Source organism: Amblyraja radiata, chromosome 35 (genome assembly GCF_010909765.2).
Source record: "Amblyraja radiata isolate CabotCenter1 chromosome 35, sAmbRad1.1.pri, whole genome shotgun sequence".
NCBI lineage: Eukaryota > Metazoa > Chordata > Chondrichthyes > Rajiformes > Rajidae > Amblyraja > Amblyraja radiata.
In genome coordinates, this window is record NC_045990.1 from 17,004,973 (window position 1) to 17,025,833 (window position 20,861).

Below are 20,861 nucleotides of genomic sequence, written 5' to 3' on the forward strand. Positions count from 1 at the left end.
AGGGAGGGAGGGAGAGAGAGAGTTTTGGCACGTTTACACTCAGGGACTGTAGGCAGCCTTTAAAACGGGACCCGCACAGTCGCTCTGTGTAGTGTCAGGAGTCTCGTCCCCTGAAACTTTTGCGGGTTTTTTTGTTTTGTTGAAAAGTTACCGAGTCGCGTAAACATTTGACAGGACACCCAAATATCTGGACTTTGCCTGATAAACAAAACCTCCGACCGAGAAATTGTTTCCCTGCAGATTTTTTTTTTTGTTTTGACAGAGAAGAGAAAATAAGCAGAAGGCACAAAACACCAAAAACCAAAACACAAACTGTACGTAATACGGACTGGGGATTGAGAATTAATGCGGTGACATTTTTATGTGCGTGGTTTTCGCTTGTGGCGGGGGCGGGGAGGGCGGTAAACCTTGGCGTGAACGAGTTAAGTGAAATGTACTGCTTTTCCGACGAATTGAGTGGGGCCGGGAGTTCTTCGAAATGTGAAATGGAGCCGCGCGTCTGTCCGGTTGTGTTGAAGGGCTGTGCTTCTCCCACCCCCGCCCTCCGCCAGTCTCACTCCACACCCGGGCTGGGCTCGTCAACAGCCGGGGGTGGGAGAGGGGGGAGCGTTTTCGGAATAGACAGGAGACTGCAGATGATGCAACGTACACTCACACTCACACTCACACACACTGATGCAATCTGGAGCAAAAACACACACACACTGACACACTAACACACACACACTCACACTGACACACACACTCACTAACACACACTGACACACCCACACACTGACACACACACACACTGACACACACACACACTGACACACACACACACTGACACACACACACACTGACACACACACACACTGACACACACACACACTGACACACACACACACACTGACACACACACTAACACACACACACACACACTCACACACACACACTCTGCTACAATCTGGAGCAAAAACACACACACACATGTACACACTCTCTCGCTCACACAACGTACTGTCATCTGGAGCTAACACACATATATATACACACACTGGCACACACAGACATACATGCACACACATACAGATACACACAGACACTCACGTACATACTCACACATACATGCACACACACACAGATACACACATACACTCACATACATACTCACACACATACAGATACACACATACAGATACACACATACACTCACATACATACATGTACACACACACACACACACACACACACACACACAACATGCTGCAACCTGGAGCAGACACTCACACACACACACAAAGTGCCAGATAAGAGGAACTCAGCGGTTCAGGCAGAATCTGTGGCGAAAATAGGCGGGCAGACGATGTTCATAATTGTATACGTTCTAGGAACAGAATGAGGCCATTCGGCCCATCGAGTCTACCTCGCCATTCAATCATGGCTGATCTATCTCTCCCTCCTAACCCCATTCTCCTGCCTTTCTCCCCATAACCCCTGACACCCTGTGTTTTGGAGTCGCCACCCTTCTTCAGAGTCTGTCCATTCCCCACCCACCACAGATGCTGCCCGACCCGCTGAGTTGCTCCAGCGCTGCAAGGGTTTTCCCAAGGGGCAGGAGGTTGCAGTGTAGAAGGGGTTAAACCAAGGGGGGGAGTGAGTTGAGATACCTCTGCACTCACTGAACTGAAGCCTCCGGATCACCACTAACGGTTGATTCTAGACACCCTCATCTCCCCCAGCGCTACCCCCCTCTCTAACCCCTTTGCTATCACAAACAGAGGCATTATGCAACGTTTGAACACTGTTCTCTGTAACCCCAGGGTTCCCTTCAACCTGATCCTCAGTTACAGACCAGGAAACAGGGTTGAACGGCGAGCTGCGAGGAGCGGCGGCCACGGTGTGAACCACCGGCCTGTACAGCTCGCACCGCTCGGCCCTCGGCCCTCTCTCTGTGTGTGCAGCGGGGGCGTGTAGGGAGAGGGGTTTCCACGGGAAACCGAAAGACGTGGTCACACTTGTGCCCACGGGCTGCGATCTGTGTGTGTGTCGTGTTTCTTCAGGCCGTCTGACTGCAAACGGCACCTGTGAGCGGCTGATACACACTCGGGCAGGGGCGGACCAGCCGCCTCTATAACTTCCAGGAACAACTTAAAGCGACAGTATGTGTACAAACCACGTATATCCATACACACGCACACCCACCTACACACACACTGGCCCACTCCCACACGCACACACCTACACACACACCTACACACACACTGGCCCACTCCCAGACACACACACACCTACACACACACTGGCCCACTCCCAGACACACACACACCTACACACACACTGGCCCACTCCCAGACACACACCCACCTACACACACACCTACACACACACTGGCCTACTCCCAGACACACACACACACACCTACACACACTCTGGCCCACTCCCAGACACACACACACCTACACACACACTGGCCCACTCCCAGACACACACACACCTACACACACACTGGCCCACTCCCAGACACACACCCACCTACACACACACTGGCCCACTCCCAGACACACACCCACCTACACACACACTGGCCCACTCCCAGACACACACCCACCTACACACACACCTACACACACACTGGCCTACTCCCAGACACACACACACACACCTACACACACTCTGGCCCACTCCCAGACACACACACACCTACACACACACTGGCCCACTCCCAGACACACACCCACCTACACACACACTGGCCCACTCCCAGACACACACCCACCTACACACACACTGGCCCACTCACAGACACACACCCACCTACACACACACCTACACACACACTGGCCTACTCCCAGACACACACCCACCTACACACACTCTGGCCCACTACCAGACACACACCCACCTACACACACACCTACACACACACTGGCCCACTCCCAGACACACACCCACCTACACACACACCTACACACACACTGGCCCACTCCCAGACACACACACCTACACACACACTGGCCCACTCCCAGACACACACACACCTACACACACACTGGCCCACTCCCAGACACACACCCACCTACACACACACTGGCCCACTCCCAGACACACACCCACCCACACACACACTGGCCCACTCCCAGACACACACACACACCCACCTACACACACACTGGCCCACTCACAGACATACACACCCACCTACACACACACTGGCCCACTCACAGACACACACACACACACACACACACACACACACACACACACACACACACACACACACACACACACACACACACACACACACAGACACACACACACACACACACACACACACACACACACACACACACACACACACACACACATTGGCCCACTCACAGACAAACACACAGACACACACACAGACACACAGACACACACCGACAGACAGGCAGACAGAAACAGACACACACTCCCATACACACCAGACTCAGTCTGAAGAAAGGTCTCGACCCAAAACGTCACCCATTCCTTCTCTCCAGAGATGCTGCCTGGTCCGCTGAGTTACTCCAGCATTTTGTGTCTATCTTCACACACAGACACTCACACACACACACAGGCCCCCCACACACACACACTCACACACACACACATGCACAGGCACACACATACACAGGACCACTTACACACATACATAGGCCCACAGACAGACAGCCACACACAGACACACACATGCACAGACACACACATACACAGGGCCACTCACACACATACATAGGCCCACAGACAGACAACCACACACATACGCAAGCCCACACACATAGGCCCACTGTCAAACACACACACACACACAAGCAGACACACATACACGCAGACACAAACACAGGCGCACACTCACAATCACATTTTGCCCATGACCTCTACAAAGTCAAATGAACATTGAAAAGGACATTAAATCGAAAATAATCAATTCAGAGAATGTGATTATGTTATGTTTTGGCAGGCAGGATTTCAGTCAGGGATTGGGTAGAGATGTTGGGATGTTATGCTACAGTTTTACAAGGTGAGGCTGCACTTGGAGTATTGTGTTCAGTTTTGCTCACCCTGCTATTGGAAAGCTGGAGAGAGTGCAGAGAAGATTTACGAGGATGTTGCCAAGAATCGAGGGCCTGCCCTACAGGGACAGGCTAGGGCTTTAGACCTTGGAGCGCTGGAGGCTGAGGGGCGATCTTATAGAGGTGTACAGAATCATGAGGGGAATAGATCGGGTGATTGCACAGTTGTTTACCCTGAGTAGGGGATTCAAGAAGCAAAGGGCATAGGTTTAAGGTGAGAGGAGCAAGATTTAATAAGAACCTGATTTCACACAGGAGGTGGTGGGTGTATGGAACGAGCTGCCGGAGGAGGTTGTTGAGGCAGGGACAATAACAACATTTAACATACACTTGGACAGGTGCAATATGGGAAAGATTTAGAGGGATAAGGGCCAAATGTGGGGATATGCGACTGGTTTAAATGGGTCAGCATGGATGGGCTGGGTTGAAGGGCCTGTTTCAGTGACTTATGACTCTCTAACTATCTCGTGCTATGACTGTGAAAAAATACATGCAGATGCTGGAAATCCAAAATTAATTGAAGATGCTGGTCAGCCAGTATCTTAGAAAATGTTTACACATCAGCTGCAGGTGAAACCTGCTCATGTCTCCACAGATGCTGCCCGACCCTCTGAGTGTTGAAGGCATTTGCTGTTCTAATTATTTGATTTAGTGTTTTTTAACTTTCCCGTTTTGTACATAATACGTTTGCAAAGATTATTTATAATTGCACTATTTTAATACATTATTGATGTTTTAAATTTAAATTTAAAATGGAGACATGAGGAATATCTGTCAGTGTGTTAGCTGTCTGCCAGAATTAGCTGGCAAAGGAAATACAACCCACTTATGTGAATCGACTTAAAGGTTGAGATGAGATACAGGAACAGGCGGTGCCTTTTGGCCCCTCAGCCCTTCAGCCCTGCTACCCCATTCATCAGGATCATTGCTTGCATAAATCACTAATGGGACCATCTCACTTGTCATTTTATTGAGGGGCTTATTTTAAAACTTGGAGCGCAGGAGGATGAGGGGTGATCTTATCGAGGTTTATAGAACAATCAGGTAGATGCACAGAATCTCTTGCCCAGAATACAGAAGGTGAAACGAGGACCAGAGGATGTAGGTTTAAGGTGAAGGGGAAAAGATTTAATAGGAATCTGAGGGGTAACATTTTCACACTGGTGGGCGTATGGAACGAGCTGACAGAGGAGGTGGTTGAGGCTGGGACTATCCCGACGTTTAAGAAACAGTTAGACAGGTACGTGGACAGGACAGGTTTGGAGGTATATGGTGGGACTAGTGTAGCTGGGACATGTTGGCCGTTGTGGGCAAGTTGGGCCGAAGGGCCTGTTTCCACGCTGTATCACTCTATGATTATAACTATTTTGCAGAAATTATTATGCCACAGAGCATGATCGTTTAGCGGCAGGGTAGGCTGCTGAGAATGAAGGGGGAGACCCGGTGGAGGGGGGGGGGGGAGGGGGGGTGCTGCTGCTGCAGAAGATAGGGAGAGAAGATAGGACTGTTCGGTGAACTTATGTGCCTTTGTCGGCGCAGAAACGTGGCGGTACTTGTGATCTGCTGTCTGATTGTGTGTGGAACACAAAGCATCTCACTGTATCTAGCTACAAGTGACAACACAGTATCATTCAATTGTGCATCAGCTACATTTATCTGCACTAACCCCATATCACAGTCAGACACCCCGGAAAACCAACATGCCCATGATAACTCGATCAGTTTAGTTTAGTTTATTGTCACGTGTACTGAGGTACAGTGAAAAGCTTTTTGTTGCGTGCTAACCAGTCAGCGGAAAGACAATACACGATTACAATGGAGGCGTCCACAGTGTACAGATGATACTTGATAAAGGGAATAATGTTTAGTGCAAGATAAAGTCCAGTAAAGTGCAATTAAAGATAGTCCAAAGGTCTCCAATGAGGTAGATAGTAGTTCAGGACCGCTCTCTGGTTGTGGTAGGATGGTTCAGTTGCCTGATAACAGCTGGGAAGAAACTGTCCCTGAATCTGGAGGTGTGCGTTTTCACACCTATACCTCTAGCCCGATGGGGGAGGGGAGAAGAGGGAGTGAGACTGGTCCTTGATGATGCTGCTGGCCTTGCCGAGGCAGCGTGAGGTGTAGATGGAGTCAATGGAAGGGAGGTTGGTTTGTGTTTGACGGTCTGGGCTGCGTCCACAATTCTCTGCAATTTCTCGTGGTCTTGGATGGAGCTGTTCCCAAACCGTGCTGGGATGCATCCCGATAAAATGCTTTCTCCGGCACAGATTGTGTGTGATTTATCTACTGACCAGAAATCTATAGATCTCACTTCTGATTGCAATTGAAGACTGGGCCTCTGGGCTGGAGAACTGATGGGGCACGAGGCATCAGTTTGAAGTGGCCCACCCTTATTCAGAGAAGGTCACATATTGTTTTCGATTCCCCAGTAGATGTAACACTGTTCTCCTCTCCAGCCTCTCGGGCCTGCGAAGAATCTCAGAGTTTTTTATGGCATTGACCAATGTTGGTGACTAACTGATAGGTCACTGCTGTTACCCCTCTCCAGCTGAGCACCAAGGGGTGTGTTGCCCTTTGTGTTAAGTTTAGTTTAGCTTAATTTAGTTTAGTTTAGATATCCAGCACGGAAACAGGCTCTTTGGCCTACCGAGGCCTTTCCCCGCACACTAACACTATCCTACACACACTAGGGACAATTTTACATTGATACCAAGCACAGTTTAAGAATAAGGGGTAAGCCATTTAGAACGGAGACGATGAAACACTTTTTCTCACAGAGAGTGGTGAGTCAAATGCTGAGAGAATGGAGCAGCTGGGCTTGTACACTCTGGAGTTTCGAAGGATGAGAGGGTATTTCATTGAAACATATAAGATTGTTAAGGGTTTGGACACGCTAGAGGCAGGAAACATGTTCCCGATGTTCGGGGAGTCCAGAACCAGGGGCCACAGTTTAAAAATAAATAGTAAGCCATTTAGAACGGAGACGAGGAAAAACTTTTTCCACACAGAGAGTTGTGAGTCTGTGGAATTCTCTGCCTCAGAGGGCAGTGGAGGCAGGTTCTCTGGATGCTTTCAAGAGAGAGCTAGATAGGGCTCTTAAAGATAGTGGAGTCAGGGGGATATGGGGAGAAGGCAGGAACGGGGTACTGATTAGGGATGATCAGCCATGATCACATTGAATGGCGGTGCTGGCTCGAAGGGCCGAATGGCCTACTCCTGCACCTATTGTCTATTGTCTATTGTCTATAATTTATAAACCTGTACATCTTTTGTGTGGGAGGAAACTGAAGATCTCGGCGGAAACCCACGCAGGTCACAGGGAGAATGCACAAACTCCGTACAGACAAGAGATTCAAGATACAAGAGATTCAAGAGACAATTATTGTCACATGCACCAATTGGTACAGTGAAATTTGGGGTCACCATGCGAATAAAAAAGAACACAACACACGATAGACTTTAACATAAGCATCCCCAAACAGCGGAATCAAAGTTTCCCGCTGTGAGGGAAGGCACCAAAGTTCAGTCATCTTCCTCTGTGTTGCCAGCAGCCATAGTCAGGATCGAACCCGGGTCTCTGGCACTGAAAGGCAGTAACACTACCACCGCGCCACCATGACTGGGGCTTATTTCCCATTAACACTCTCTCCATCCACACTTCCCTCTGCTATACATCCTAAAATGGCGTCGGAAGCATGCTTTAGATCTCCAAACATCCATCTTGGTAGCTAACCGCCAAGACTGGAGTATTGGAGTACTTGTAGCAATGTGACTAGTTTTAGGCCTGATATCTGAGGATGGATGTGCTGGCTCTGGAGAGGGTCCAGAGGCGGTTTACAAGAATGATCCCAGCAATGAGCGGGTTAACCTTTGATTGACGGCACTGGGCCTGTACTCGCTGGAGGTTAGAACGATGAGGGGTCGCCTCATTGAAACTTACTGAATAGTGAAAGGCCTGGATAGAGTGGATGTGGAGAGGATGTTTCCACTGGTGGGAGAGTCTAGGATCAGAGGACACAGCCTCAGAATAAAAGGGCATACATTTAGGAAGGAGATGAGGAGGAATTTCTTTAGTCTGAGGGTGGTGAATCTGTGGAATTCTTTGCCACGGAAGGCTGTGGAGGCCAAGTCAGTGGATATTTTTAAGGTGCAGCTTAACAGATTCTTGATTAGTACGGGTGTCAGGGCCTATGGGGAGATGGCAGGAAAAGTTAGGAGGGAGAGATAGATCAGCCATGATTGAATGGTGGAGTAGACTTGATGGGCCGAATGGTCAAATTCTGCTGTCACTTATGAACTTATGACTGCCGAGATCAATTGATTCCTTCAGTCTGGACCTCCTCAACATCCTCAGTTTTAACCATTTAATTATTTAATGCCCTTTCCTCACGAATTTCCTCCCTCGTGCCCCCTCTCCCCCTTTTTGGCCACGAAGCCCATCAAGTCTGCTCCGCCATTTGATTACGGCTGATCTATTTCTCCCTCTCAACCCCTGCCCTCCTGCCTTCACCCCATAATCTTTGACGCCCTTAAGCCCCTGTCCCACTTAGGAAACCTGAACGGAAACCTCTGGAGACTTTGCGCCCCACCTAAGGTTTCCGTGCGGTTCCTGGAGGTTGCAGGTGGTTGCCGGAGGTTGCAGGTAGTGGAAGCAGCGAGGGAGACTGACAAAAACCTCCGGGAACCGCACGGAAACCTTGGGTTGGGCTTTGCGCCCCACCCAAGGTTTCCGTTCAGGTTTCCTAAGTGGGACAGGGGCATAACTAACCAAGAACCTATCAATCTCCGCTTTAAAAACACCAATGATTTGGCCTCCACCGCCGTCTGTGGCAATGAATTCCACAGATTCATCTCCCTCTGACTGAAGAAACTCCTCCTCATCTCCATTCTAAAGGTGCACCCTTTTATCCTGAGGCGACTCTCCTTTTCCTGCTTATCTGTCTGTCGATCTCAGTTTCTCCCTCCAACTATCTATCTCTGTCTTATTTTTCTTTCTCTCTCTCTCTCTCTCTCTCTCGCTCTCTCCCTCTCCCTCTAAGACTCCCTTAAATCTTAAGCCCTGCCTAAGAGCTAGCCTGGACTTCTCCAGATGTGAGCGGGGATAATATTCTTGACAGAGTGCCATTGAGATTTTTTCCACATTAGGGCTGTAATAGGAAACGCCTGAGGAGTTTCCCAGAATTTCTTTCTGCAGACAGAAAAAATCCTCTTCCCATGTTTCCACGGGGAGGGAGGCAAATGGGCCTTGGGGTCAGACTATCGAGTTCATCGGGCATCAAAACACTTCCCTCATTCATTTCGACCCGTTGGAATCTCTCCACCTCCACTCGGCTGGGAGGTTCGAGTGTCGGAGGGTGCTTTGCACTCTTTAACTTGCTCAGGGATCAGGTTTCTCTGCCCCCTATTGTAACAACTTGTTAGGCTGTTGATTAAAAGGCTTAGCACCCCCATCAAAAACACAAGGGACTTTAACACAACAGCATGGGCAGTATTAATAATACTACTCCACTGCCATGAAACCCTGTGAACTCCACTGCAATCTGCAACATCAGTTATCGAGGAACATTCTTATACCCCTGTCCCACATAGGAAACCTGAACGGAAACCTCTGGAGACTTTGCACCCCACCCAAGGTTTCCGTGCAGTTGCCGGAGGTTGCAGGTAGTGGAAGCAGGTAGGGAGACTGACAAAAACCTCCGGGAACCGCACGGAAACCTTGGGTGGGGCGCAAAGTCTCCAGAGGTTTCCGTTCAGGTTTCCTAAGTGGGACAGGGGCATTACTTTATAGGGGACGTTTCGCTTCGAGACCCATCTTCTGACGACAAAACGTCACCCATCCCTTCCCTCCAGACATACTACCTGCCCCACTAAGTTACTCCAGCATTTTGTGTCTTTCGTCGGTGTGAACCAGCACCTGCAGTTGCTTCCTACACATTAGAATTTGATAGGTTAAACGGGACTGGAAAAGGGAATCGACCCGAAATGTCACCTGTTCCTTCTCTCCAGAGATGCTGCCTGTCCCGCTGAGTTATAACCATATCACCATATAACAATTACAGCACGGAAACAGGCCATCTCGGCCCTACATGTCCGTGCCGAACACTTATTCTCCCCTAGTCCCATCTACCTGCACTCAGATCATAACCCTCCATTCCTTTCCCGTCCATATAACTATCCAATTTATTTTTAAATGATAAAATCGAACCTGCCTCCACCACCTCCACTGGAAGCTCATTCCACACAGCTACCACTCTCTGAGTAAAGAAGTTCCCCCTCATGTTACCCCTAAACTTCTGTCCCTTAATTCTCAAGTCATGTCCTCTTGTTTGAATCTTCTCTACTCTCAGTGGGAAAAACTTATCCACGCCAACTCTGTCTATCCCTCTCATCATTTTAAAGACCTCTATCAAGCCCCCCCTTAACCTTCTGCGCTCCAAAGAATAAAGACCTAACTTGTTCAACCTTTCTCTGTAACTTAGTTGCTGAAATCCAGGCAACATTCTAATAAATCTCCTCTGTACTCTCTCTATTTTGTTGACATCCTTCCTATAATTACTCCAGTATTTTGTGTCTATCTGGTGTAAGCCAGCAGCTGCAGTTCCTTCCTGCATTTTATAATGCTATAGATTCACTGCACCATATGCCAATGATGGCGGCCAAGCCAGGCGGTTCTATGCTCGCTGGTCCCAGAAGTGAGTCTGCAATCTCTCATCACATGCACACCACACTTTCACACCCCTACTCCCACAGTAACGTTTCTTACTCTACTATCATTAATCGGACCCCATGTTGCACTTAAACAATGGCGTTTCCCCGGGTGCTCCCCCAATCCAAAGACGTACAGGTTTGTAAGTCAATTGGGTGGCACGGTGTCGCAGCGGTAGAGTTGCTACCTCACAGCGCCGGAGACCCGGGTTCGATCCCGACTACGGTTGCTGTCTGTACGGAGTTTGTACGTTCTCCCCGTGAACACATGGGGAGACCAGAACCAGGGGCCACTCAGTTTAAGAATAAGGAGTAAGCCATTTAGAACGGAGACGAGGAAACACTTTTTCTCACAGAGAGTGGTGAGTCTGTGGAATTCCCTGCCTCAGATGGCGGTGGAGGCAGGTTCTCTGGATGCTTTCAAGAGAGAGCTAGATAGGGCTCTTAAAAATAGCGGAGTCAGGGGATATGGGGAGAAGGCAGGAACGGGGTACTGATTGGGGATGATCAGCCATGATCACATTGAATGGCGGTGCCGGCTCGAAGGGCCGAATGACCTACTCCTGCGTCTATTGTCTATTTTCTCCTGTGCTCCAGTTTCCTCCCACACTCCAAAGACATACAAGTTTGTAGGTCAATTGGCTTCGGTAAAGATAGTGAATTATCCTTAGTGTGTGGGATAGTGTTAGTGTACGGGGTGTTTGCTGGTTGGTTCGGACCCGGTGGGCTGAATGGGCCTGTTTCCACACTGTATCTCTAAACTAAACTAAACTAAACTAAACTAAACTAAACTAAACTAAACTAACTAAACTAAACTAAACTAACTAAACTAAACTAAACTAAACTAAACTAAACTAACTAAACTAAACTAACTATACTAAACATTATTCCCTTTATCCTGTATCTGTACACTGTGGACGGCTCGATTTTAATCATGTATTGTCTTTCCGCTGACTGGTTAGGACTCAGCAAAAAAGCTTTTCACTGCACCTCGATACACGTGACAATAAACAGAAGGAAACTCTCCCTCTCTCTGCAGCTGAGGCCACTAGTTGCATAAGTCAAGCTTCCTAATTCTGCTTATCTGTATGGCCCACTTGCAAAATGTATTGATTTCTCCATTGCTGAATTGTTTTTGCATGCAGAGTGACTTTGCACTTCCAGCTGGAGGGGTTTTACCCGGTATTAAAGCTTTTCCATTCATGAAATGGCGGTGCTGGTTCGATGGGCCGAATGGCCTACTCCTGCACCTATTGTCTATTTTCTATTGAAAAGACACAGGATACTGGCTTCACACTTCCAGCAGGTTCTCTGCAAAGTCACCCAGCATGATGCACTGGCAATGCCCCCCCACAATGGGGACCCCCAGTCTAGATGTGTAGGAAGAAACTGCGGATAGATACAAAATGCTGGAGTAACTCAGCGGGACAGGCAGTATCTCTGGAGAGAAGAAATGGGTGACGTTTCGGGTCGAGACCCTTCTTCAGACTGAGAGTCAGGGGAGAGGGAAAGGTGAGATACAATAGACAATAGACAATAGACAATAGGTTCAGGAGGAGGCCATTCGGCCCTTCGAGCCAGCACCGCCATTCAATGTGATCATGGATGATCATCCCCAATCAGTACCCCGTTCCTGCCTTCTCCCCATATCCCCTGACTCCGCTATCTAGCTCTCTCATGAAAGTACCCAGAAAACCGGCCTCCGCCGCCCTCTGAGGCAGTGATACAGATGGTGATGTAGAGAGATGTAGAACAAGTGGATGAAAGATATGCAATGATGATAAAGGAAACAGGCCATTGTTAGTTGTGGGCTAGGTGGGAATGAGACGCTGGTGCAACTTAGGTGAGGGAGGGATGGAGAGAGATGGAATGGAGGCGTTACTTGAAGTTAGTAAACTGCAGATGCTGGTTTACATGGAAGATAATCACAAAATGTTGGAGTAACTCAACGAGCCAGGAAGCATCTCTGGAGAGAAGGAATACGATATGGTACGTGATTTGTTACATGTACTGAGGTAGAATGAGAAACATACGGTTCAGTACAAGTATCACTATTCTTGCTATTGAGGGAGTGCAGCGTAGGTTTACAAGGTTAATTCCCGGGATGGCGGGACTGTCATATGCTGAGAGAATGGAGCAGCTGGGCTTGTACACTCTGGAGTTTAGAAGGATGAGAGGGTATCTCATTGAAACATATAAGATTGTTAAGGGCTTGGACACGCTAGAGGCAGGAAACATGTTCCCAATGTTGGGGGAGTCCAGAACCAGGGGCCACAGTTTAAGAATAAGGAGTAAGCCATTTAGAACGGAGACGGGGAAACACTTTTTCTCACAGAGAGTGGTGAATCTGTGGAATTCTCTGCCTCAGAGGTTCTCTGGATGCTTTCAAGAGAGAGCTAGATTGGGCTCTTAAAAATAGCGGAGTCAGGGGATATGGGGAAAAGGCAGGAGTGGGATACTGATTGGGGGATGATCAACCATGATCACATTGAATGGCGGTGCTGGCTCGAAGGGCCGAATGGCCTACTCCTGCACCTATTGTCTATTGTCTATTGTCTACCATCGGCCCAGAGTTTGATTCTGTTTTCCCCCCGACAACCACAGGTAGAGACACTGCCTCGCACCTTGGGCAACCCAGGTTCGATCCTGACCTGGGGTGCTGTCGGCGTGGAGTTTGCACGTTCAACCAGTGACCTGGTTTACTCCCACACTCCAAGGATGTGCAGGTTGGTTGGTTCATTATCCTCTGTACATTGGTCTGGGAATAATGGGGTGGCAGAATCTAGGGGGGAGTAAATGGGAATGTGGAGAGAATAACAAAAGGCAACAGGCCATTGTTGTAATAATGGGCAGTTGGCGTGGTCTGTTTGGACACAATACCCATTCCTGTGCTGTAGCTCTCTGTAAGTGGTGCAGCGGTAGAGTTGCTGCCTCACAGCGCCAGAGACCCAGGTTCCATCCAGACTACAGGTGCTGTCTGTACAGAGTTTGTACGTTCTCCCTGTGAAGCGCGTGGGTTTTCCTCGGGTGCTCCGGTTTCCTCCCACACTCCAAAGACGTGCAGGTTTGTGGGGAATGGGATATGGGGAGAAAGCAGGAATGGGGTACAGATTTCGGATGATCAGCCATGGTCATATTGAATGTCTCGAAGGGCCGAATGGCCTACTCCTGCACCTATTTCTTCGATGTAGGTTAATTGGATTTAGTAAAAAAAATTGTAAAAGTGTGTGTGCAGGATAGTGTCAGTGTACGGGGCAATCGCTGGTCAGCATGGGCTCAGAGAGCCACAGGGCCTGTTTCCGTGCTGTATCTCTAAACTAAACTAAACTAAACTAAACTAAACTAAACTAAACTAAACTAAACTAAACTAAACTAAACTAAACTAAACTAAACTAAACTAAACTAAACTTGGGACGACAGATGGCACAATGGGCTAAGTGTTCGGCTGGCAACCGGAAGGTAGCCGGTTCGAATCCCGCTTGGAGTGCATACTGTCGTTGTGTCCTTGGGCAAGACACTTCACCCACCTTTGCCTGTGTGTGAATGTGTGTGAGTGATTGGTGGTGGTCGGAGGGGCCGTAGGCGCAGATTGGCAGCCACGCTTCCGTCAGTCTGCCCCAGGGCAGCTGTGGCTACAGAAGTAGCTTACCACCACCGAGTGTGACTGAGGAGTGAATGAATAATGCGATGTAAAGCGCCTTGAGTATTAGAAAGGCGCTATATAAATCCCATCCATTATTATTATTATTAAAACTAAACTAAACTAAACGAAACTGTATGATGCACTGTCAAATATTTTGTCTACCAGCTACAACTATTGTTTAAAAAGGAACTGCAGATGCTGGTTCACACCAAAGATAGACAACAAATGCTGGAGTAACTCAGTGGGACAGGTAGCATGTTTCGGGTCGAGACACTTTAAGGGCCTCGACCCGAAACGTCACCCATCTCTTCTCTCCAGAGATGCTGCCTGTCCCACTGAGTTACTCCAGCATTTATTGTCCACCTTCAATTTAAACCAGCATCTGCAGTTTTTTCCCACACATTTTGTTAGCTACAAGTATTGTTGGACTTAGAGAATCACACAACCATGTTACTGGGGAGAAGTTAGAGCCTATTTAACCATTCAACAGGACACATTTGGTTAACATAAATAATGAAGGTAGATGCAAAATGCTGGAGTAACTCAGCGGGACAGGCAGCATCTATGGAGCGAAGGAGATAGGCAACGTTTCGGGCCGAAATGCGGGAACACCGGAAATTGGAGGAACAGCACCTCATATTCCGCTTGGGAAGTCTGCATCCTGGTGGCATGAACATTGATTTCTCACAATTCTGCTAACCCTTGCAGTCTCCTCCCCTTCCTACCTCAGCCCTCGGGCTCCTCCTCCTCCTTTTTCCTTTCTTCTCCCCCGCCCCCCATCAGTCTGAAAAAAAAACTCCCTCCTAACACAAATAAAGGTCAGGGATAAGGGAAACAAGATGATGTTATTATCCCTAGCCAGTCTGAAGAAGGGTCTCCACCCGAAACGTCACCCATTCCTTCTCTCCAGAGATGCTGCCTGTCCCGCTGAGTTACTCCAGCTTTTTGTGTCTATCTTCGGTTTAAACCAGCATCTGCAGTTCCTTCCTACACAACCTAAATAATGGTTGGCAGGATAACTATTCAGAGGATCGTTTGTGTTCTTCATATTTTATTCTTTTTTTAGATCGGAAAATGTTTAAAACAGATGTTTTTGGTAATCCATTTTATGATCAGCAGACAGTGGTAGTACTGGGCCTTGGGCTTTGGAGAGTTTAATAGTTGTGAGATAAAGCCACTAAGTCAAGTAGCTTCACCACAACAGGCCGGGTGTAAATCTAGCTGTCTCACACCCACAGTACCGACACCAGCATTCTTCACCATTCAGACCAAAGTACTCCACAGTAACCGAAGTAGATAATTGAACAAACCAGCATTAATTCTTTGCAGCCAATTCTTCCTTTTATTTACATAAATGAATACATATTCTCTCGTGCTCCCGCAACTAGCCATCCCAAAATCCCAGGCTGCCTAGAAGGGTACGGAGATTTTATCCGTGTGCAGTTCAATGACTGTGATGTGATGGGGCCATGGTGGGGAGAGCATGTTCAAATATCCCCTCTCCCATCCAGAGAGGCATCCAGCTCCATCACAAGTTCACGAGTAATTGGAGTAGACCATTCGGCCCATCGAGTCTATTCCGCCATTCAACCATGGCTGATCTCTGCCTCCTAATCCCATTTTCCTGCCTTCTTCCCATAACCCTTGACACCCATTCTAATAAAAAATTGTCTTCCTCTGTCTTAGAAATATCGACTAACTTGGCCTCCACAGCCCTCTGTGGCAATGAGTTCCACAGATTAATGCCCCTGTCCCACTTAGGAAACCTGAACGGAAACCTCTGGAGACTTTGCGCCCCACCCAAGGTTTCCGTGCGGTTCCCGGAGGTTGCAGGTGGTTGCCGGAGGTTGCAGGTAGTGGAAGCAGGTAGGGAGACTGACAAAAACCTCCGGGAACCGCACGGAAACCTTGGGTGGGGCGCAAAGTCTCCAGAGGTTTCCGTTCAGGTTTCCTAAGTGGGACAGGGGCATAACTACCCTCTGACTAAAGAAGTTCCTCCTCACCTCCTTTCTAAAAGAGCGCCCTTTAATTCTGAGGCTGTGACCTCTAGTCCTAGACTCTCCCACCAGTGGAAACATCCTTTCCACATCCACTCTATCTATGCCTTTCACTATTCTGTACGTTTCAATGAGGTCTCCACCTCATTCTTCTAAACTCCAGCGAGTACAGGCCCAGTGCTGGCAAACGCTCATCATATGCTAACCCACTCATTCCTGGGATCATTCTTGTAAACCTCCTCTGGACCCTCTCCAGAGCCAGCACATCCTTCCTCAGATATGGGGCCCAAATCTGCTCACAGTTCTCCAAATGCGGCCTGACCAGCGCCTTGTAGAGCCTCAACATTACATATCTGTTTCTGTATTCCAGTCCTCTTGATATAAATGCTGGCATTGAATTTACCCTTCCTACTTCAGACTAATGTGTGTCGGAAGGAACTGCAGATGCTGGTTTTACAACAAAGGTGGACACAAAATGCTGGAGTAACTCAGCGGGACAGACAGCATCTCAGGATAAAATGAATGGGTGACATTTTGGATCGAGGCCCCTTTTTCATTCTGAGAGTCAGGGGAGAGGGAGACACAGAGATATGGAAGGATAAGGTGTGAAAACACCAGATCAAAGGGGACGATGATCAAGATAATGTAGAATGGTACATTGTTAGCTGAAGGGAAGGTGACAACGAGGCATACAATCAGTAGTATATTGTGCTGGGACAGAATTGGTGGTATGGTTCCACTGCCTTGCAATGCCTGCTTGGTTTAGCCAAGTTTAGAGATACAGCGCGGAAACCCGCCCTTCAGCCCACCGAGTCTGCACATTAGTTCAGTTTAGTTTAACACTAGGTTTAGGGTGGCACGGTGGCGCAGTGGTAGAGTTGCTGCCTTACAGCACTTGCAGCGCCAGAGACCCGGGTTCGATCCCGACTACGGGTGCTGTCTCCCTGGTTTTCTCCTCCCACACACTCCAAAGACGTACAGGTTTGCAGGTTAATTCGCTTGGTATAAATGTAAATTGGCCCTCTTATAGAAACTTACAAAATTCTTAAGGGGTTGGACAGGCTAGATGCAGGAAGATTGTTCCCGATGTTGGGGAAGTCCAGAACTAGGGGTCACAGTTTAAGGATAAGAGGGAAGTCTTTTAGGACCGAGATGAGAAAATCATTTTTTACACAGAGAGTGGTGAATCTGTGGAATTCTCTGCCACAGAAGGTAGTTGAGGCCAGTTCATTGGCTATATTTAAGAGGGAGTTAGATGTGGCCCTTGTGGCTAAAGGGATCAGGGGGTATGGAGAGAAGGCAGGGATGGGATACTGAGTTGGATGATCAGCCATGATCATATTGAATGGAGGTGCAGGCTCGAAGGGCCGAATGGCCTACTCCTGCACCTATTTTCTATGTTTCTATGTTTCTATGTTGTGTGTGTCAGATAGTGTTAAGGCCCTGTCCCACTTAGGAAACCTGAACGGAAACCTCTGGAGACTTTGCGCCCCACCCAAGGTTTCCGTGCGGTTCCCGGAGGTTTTTGTCAGTCTCCCTACCTGCTTCCACTACCTGCAACCTCCGGCAACCACCTGCAACCTCCGGGAACCGCACACGGAAACCTTGGGTGGGGCGCAAAGTCTCCAGAGGTTTCCGTTCAGGTTTCCTAAGTGGGACAGGGGCATTAATGTGTGGGGTGATCGCTGGTCGGCGCGGACTCAGTGGGCCGAAGGGCCTGTTTCCGTGCTGTTTCTCTAAACTAAACTACCCTACACATACTATGGACAATTTTGAAACATGAATAGGCACTGTTTCAGGTCGAGATATTTAATTAAAAAAAGACACAAAGTGCTGGAGTAACTTAGCAGGCCAGACAGGATCTTAGATTAGTTTAATTTAGAGATACAGTGTGGAAACAGGCCCTCCGGCCTATCGTATCCATGCCGACCAGCACTGGTTTAATCCTACACCCTAGGGACAATTTTACAGAAGCCAACTCAGTCTGAAGAAGGGTTTCGGCCCGAAACGTTGCCTATTTCCTTCGCTCCATAGATGCTGCTGCACCCGCTGAGTTTCTCCAGCATTTTTGTCTACCTTCGATTTTCCAGCATCTGCAGTTCCTTGTTAAACTGCAAACCTGCACATCTTTGGAGTGTGTGGGAGGAAACCAAAGATCTCTCAGAGAAAACCCACACAGGTCACGGGGAGAACGTACAAACTCTGTACAGACAGCACCCGTAGTTGGGATCGAACTCGAGTCTCCAGCGCTGTGAGGCAGTGGTTGTACTGCCGTGCTGCTTGCTGCAGTGAGTCCGTCTGTGAAGCACATCGGACAGCAGGATTACTGCGGCCTTGTGGACCAGGGGGTTTTGTGCTTGATCTTCCAACATCCATTTCCAAATTCAAGGCAATGTTGAAGGCAGCGGTGAAGTTCATCACCCTCACTGAGTCACACACGCCTTGTGAGACGTGGGAAATGGGCCATGTTTTCCATGGCCTCACCACGGACCTTTTACTGCCAGGAGGAAGTGTTGTGCAGTGGGGGGTGGGTTGGCAAAGGACCTTCGACATGAGAATGCTGAGTTTAAGCAGCATCTACCCATATGCCTCATTGAAAGTGTTACTAGCGACTTGGAACGCAACCTCCAGAGCACACATAGGCAAATAAGTGTCATTCTCCAGGCTTAAAGTCAGAGTTGTACAGACACATCTTTCCCCACCTTTTCTCTGGCTAAATGTCTCTTAAAGGTAGAACTGTGAGTTTGAGTTTAATACGGTCCCCCCGTGACCTGTGTGGGTTTTCTCCGGGTGCACCGGGTTTCCTCCCACACTCCGAAGAAGTACAGGTTTGTAGGTTATTTGACTTAATATTGGTAAATTGTCCCTAGTGTGTAGGATAGTGCTAGTGTGTGGGGATTGCTGGTCGGCACGGACTTGATGGGCCGAAGGGCCTGTTTCTGTGTTTATCTCTAAAACGAAACGAACCTTTGTCTGCATTTTCTCTGGTCACATCACACTATACTTGAGTTGAGTTTATTGTCACGTGTATCGAGGTACAGTGAAAAGCTTTTGTTGTGTGCTACCCAGATTCTGCCACCTCCTCTAGACGCAGTTTCCAGATATCAACTACTTAAGAAAATTGCCCCCAAATCTCCTTCTGATCAACTTAAATCTATTTAGTTTAGGAAGGAACTGCAGATGCAGGTTTCAACCAAAGATAGACACAAAATGCTGGAGTGACTCAGTGGGACAAGTAACCCTTGCATCCCCCTCTCTCTCCATCCCTCCCCCATCCTTGCAAGTCTCACTAGCTTCAGTCGCCTTGATGAGTTTCATTGTCTGCAACTCATTTTCACCTAGCCCCTCGCTCACAATGGCTGGTTCATTGTTACTTTTTGTTACACTTTTACTTTCACATTGTTACTGTTTTGCATATCTTTGTAAATCATTTGTTCTATATCTTTCTATATCACTGTCTACATCTCTCATTTCCCTTTCCGCAGACTCTCAGTCCGAAGAAGTGTCTCGACCCGAAACATCATTATATTCCTTTTCTCTAGAGATGCTGCCTGTCCATATAACCATATAACAATTACAGCACGGAAACAGGCCATCTCGGCCCTTCTAGTCCGTGCCGAACACTTACTCTCACCTAGTCCCATCTACCTGCACTCAGACCATAACCCTCCATTCCTTTCCCGTCCATATAACTATCCAATTTATTTTTAAATGATAAAATCGAACCTGCCTCCACCCCTTCCACTGGAAGCTCATTCCACACAGCTACCACTCTCTGAGAAAAGAAGTTCCCCCTCATGTTGCCCCTAAACTTCTGTCCCTTAATTCTCAAATCATGTCCTCTTGTTTGAAGCTTCCCTACTCTCAATGGAAAAAGCTTATCCACGTCAACTCTGTCTATCCCTCTCATCATTTTAATGACCTCTATGAAGTCCCCCCTTAACCTTCTGCGCTGAGTTACTCCAGCACTTTGCATCTGTCTATTTTATTGAGTTTGGAGATAGAGCGTGAAAACAGGCTCATCGGCACACCGAGTCTGCCGAGTCTGCCGAGTCTGCCACCAGCGATGATCACCCATTTACACTAGTTCCATGAGCAAAGGGGAAGATACCGAGTGTAGTTCTCAGAATTGTAATCATGAGTACTGTCTCACCAACATCTTGTACAACTGTAAACCAACTTATTTACACAACTTTAGATTTAAGTTTATTATTGTCACATGTACCAAGGTACAGCGCAAGGCTTTGTATCCAATCAGTTCAGATAATATGTTTAAGAAGGAACTGCAGATGCTGGAAAATCGAAGGTACACAAAAAAGCTGGAGAAACTCAGTGGGTGCAGCAGCATCTATGGAGCGAAGGAAATGGGCAACGTTTCGGGCCGAAACCCTTCTGCAGACAATACTTCACATCTAAACAAGTCAAACTCAAGTACAGTAG

The 20,861-nt window shown here is 48.1% G+C and overlaps 1 protein-coding gene and 1 long non-coding RNA gene across 4 annotated transcripts in view; one reads left to right on the plus strand and one right to left on the minus strand.

Moving 5' to 3' along the window:
• Positions 1-20,861, minus strand: part of LOC116991815 (nuclear factor 1 X-type-like) — a 100,186-nt gene that overhangs the window by 49,234 nt on the left and 30,091 nt on the right. The gene's annotated exons all lie outside the window — the stretch shown is intronic.
• Positions 38-13,532, plus strand: LOC116991816. The gene is made up of 2 exons (XR_004416905.1): positions 38-314; positions 13,386-13,532. It is a non-coding gene; the product is annotated as an uncharacterized LOC116991816 (long non-coding RNA).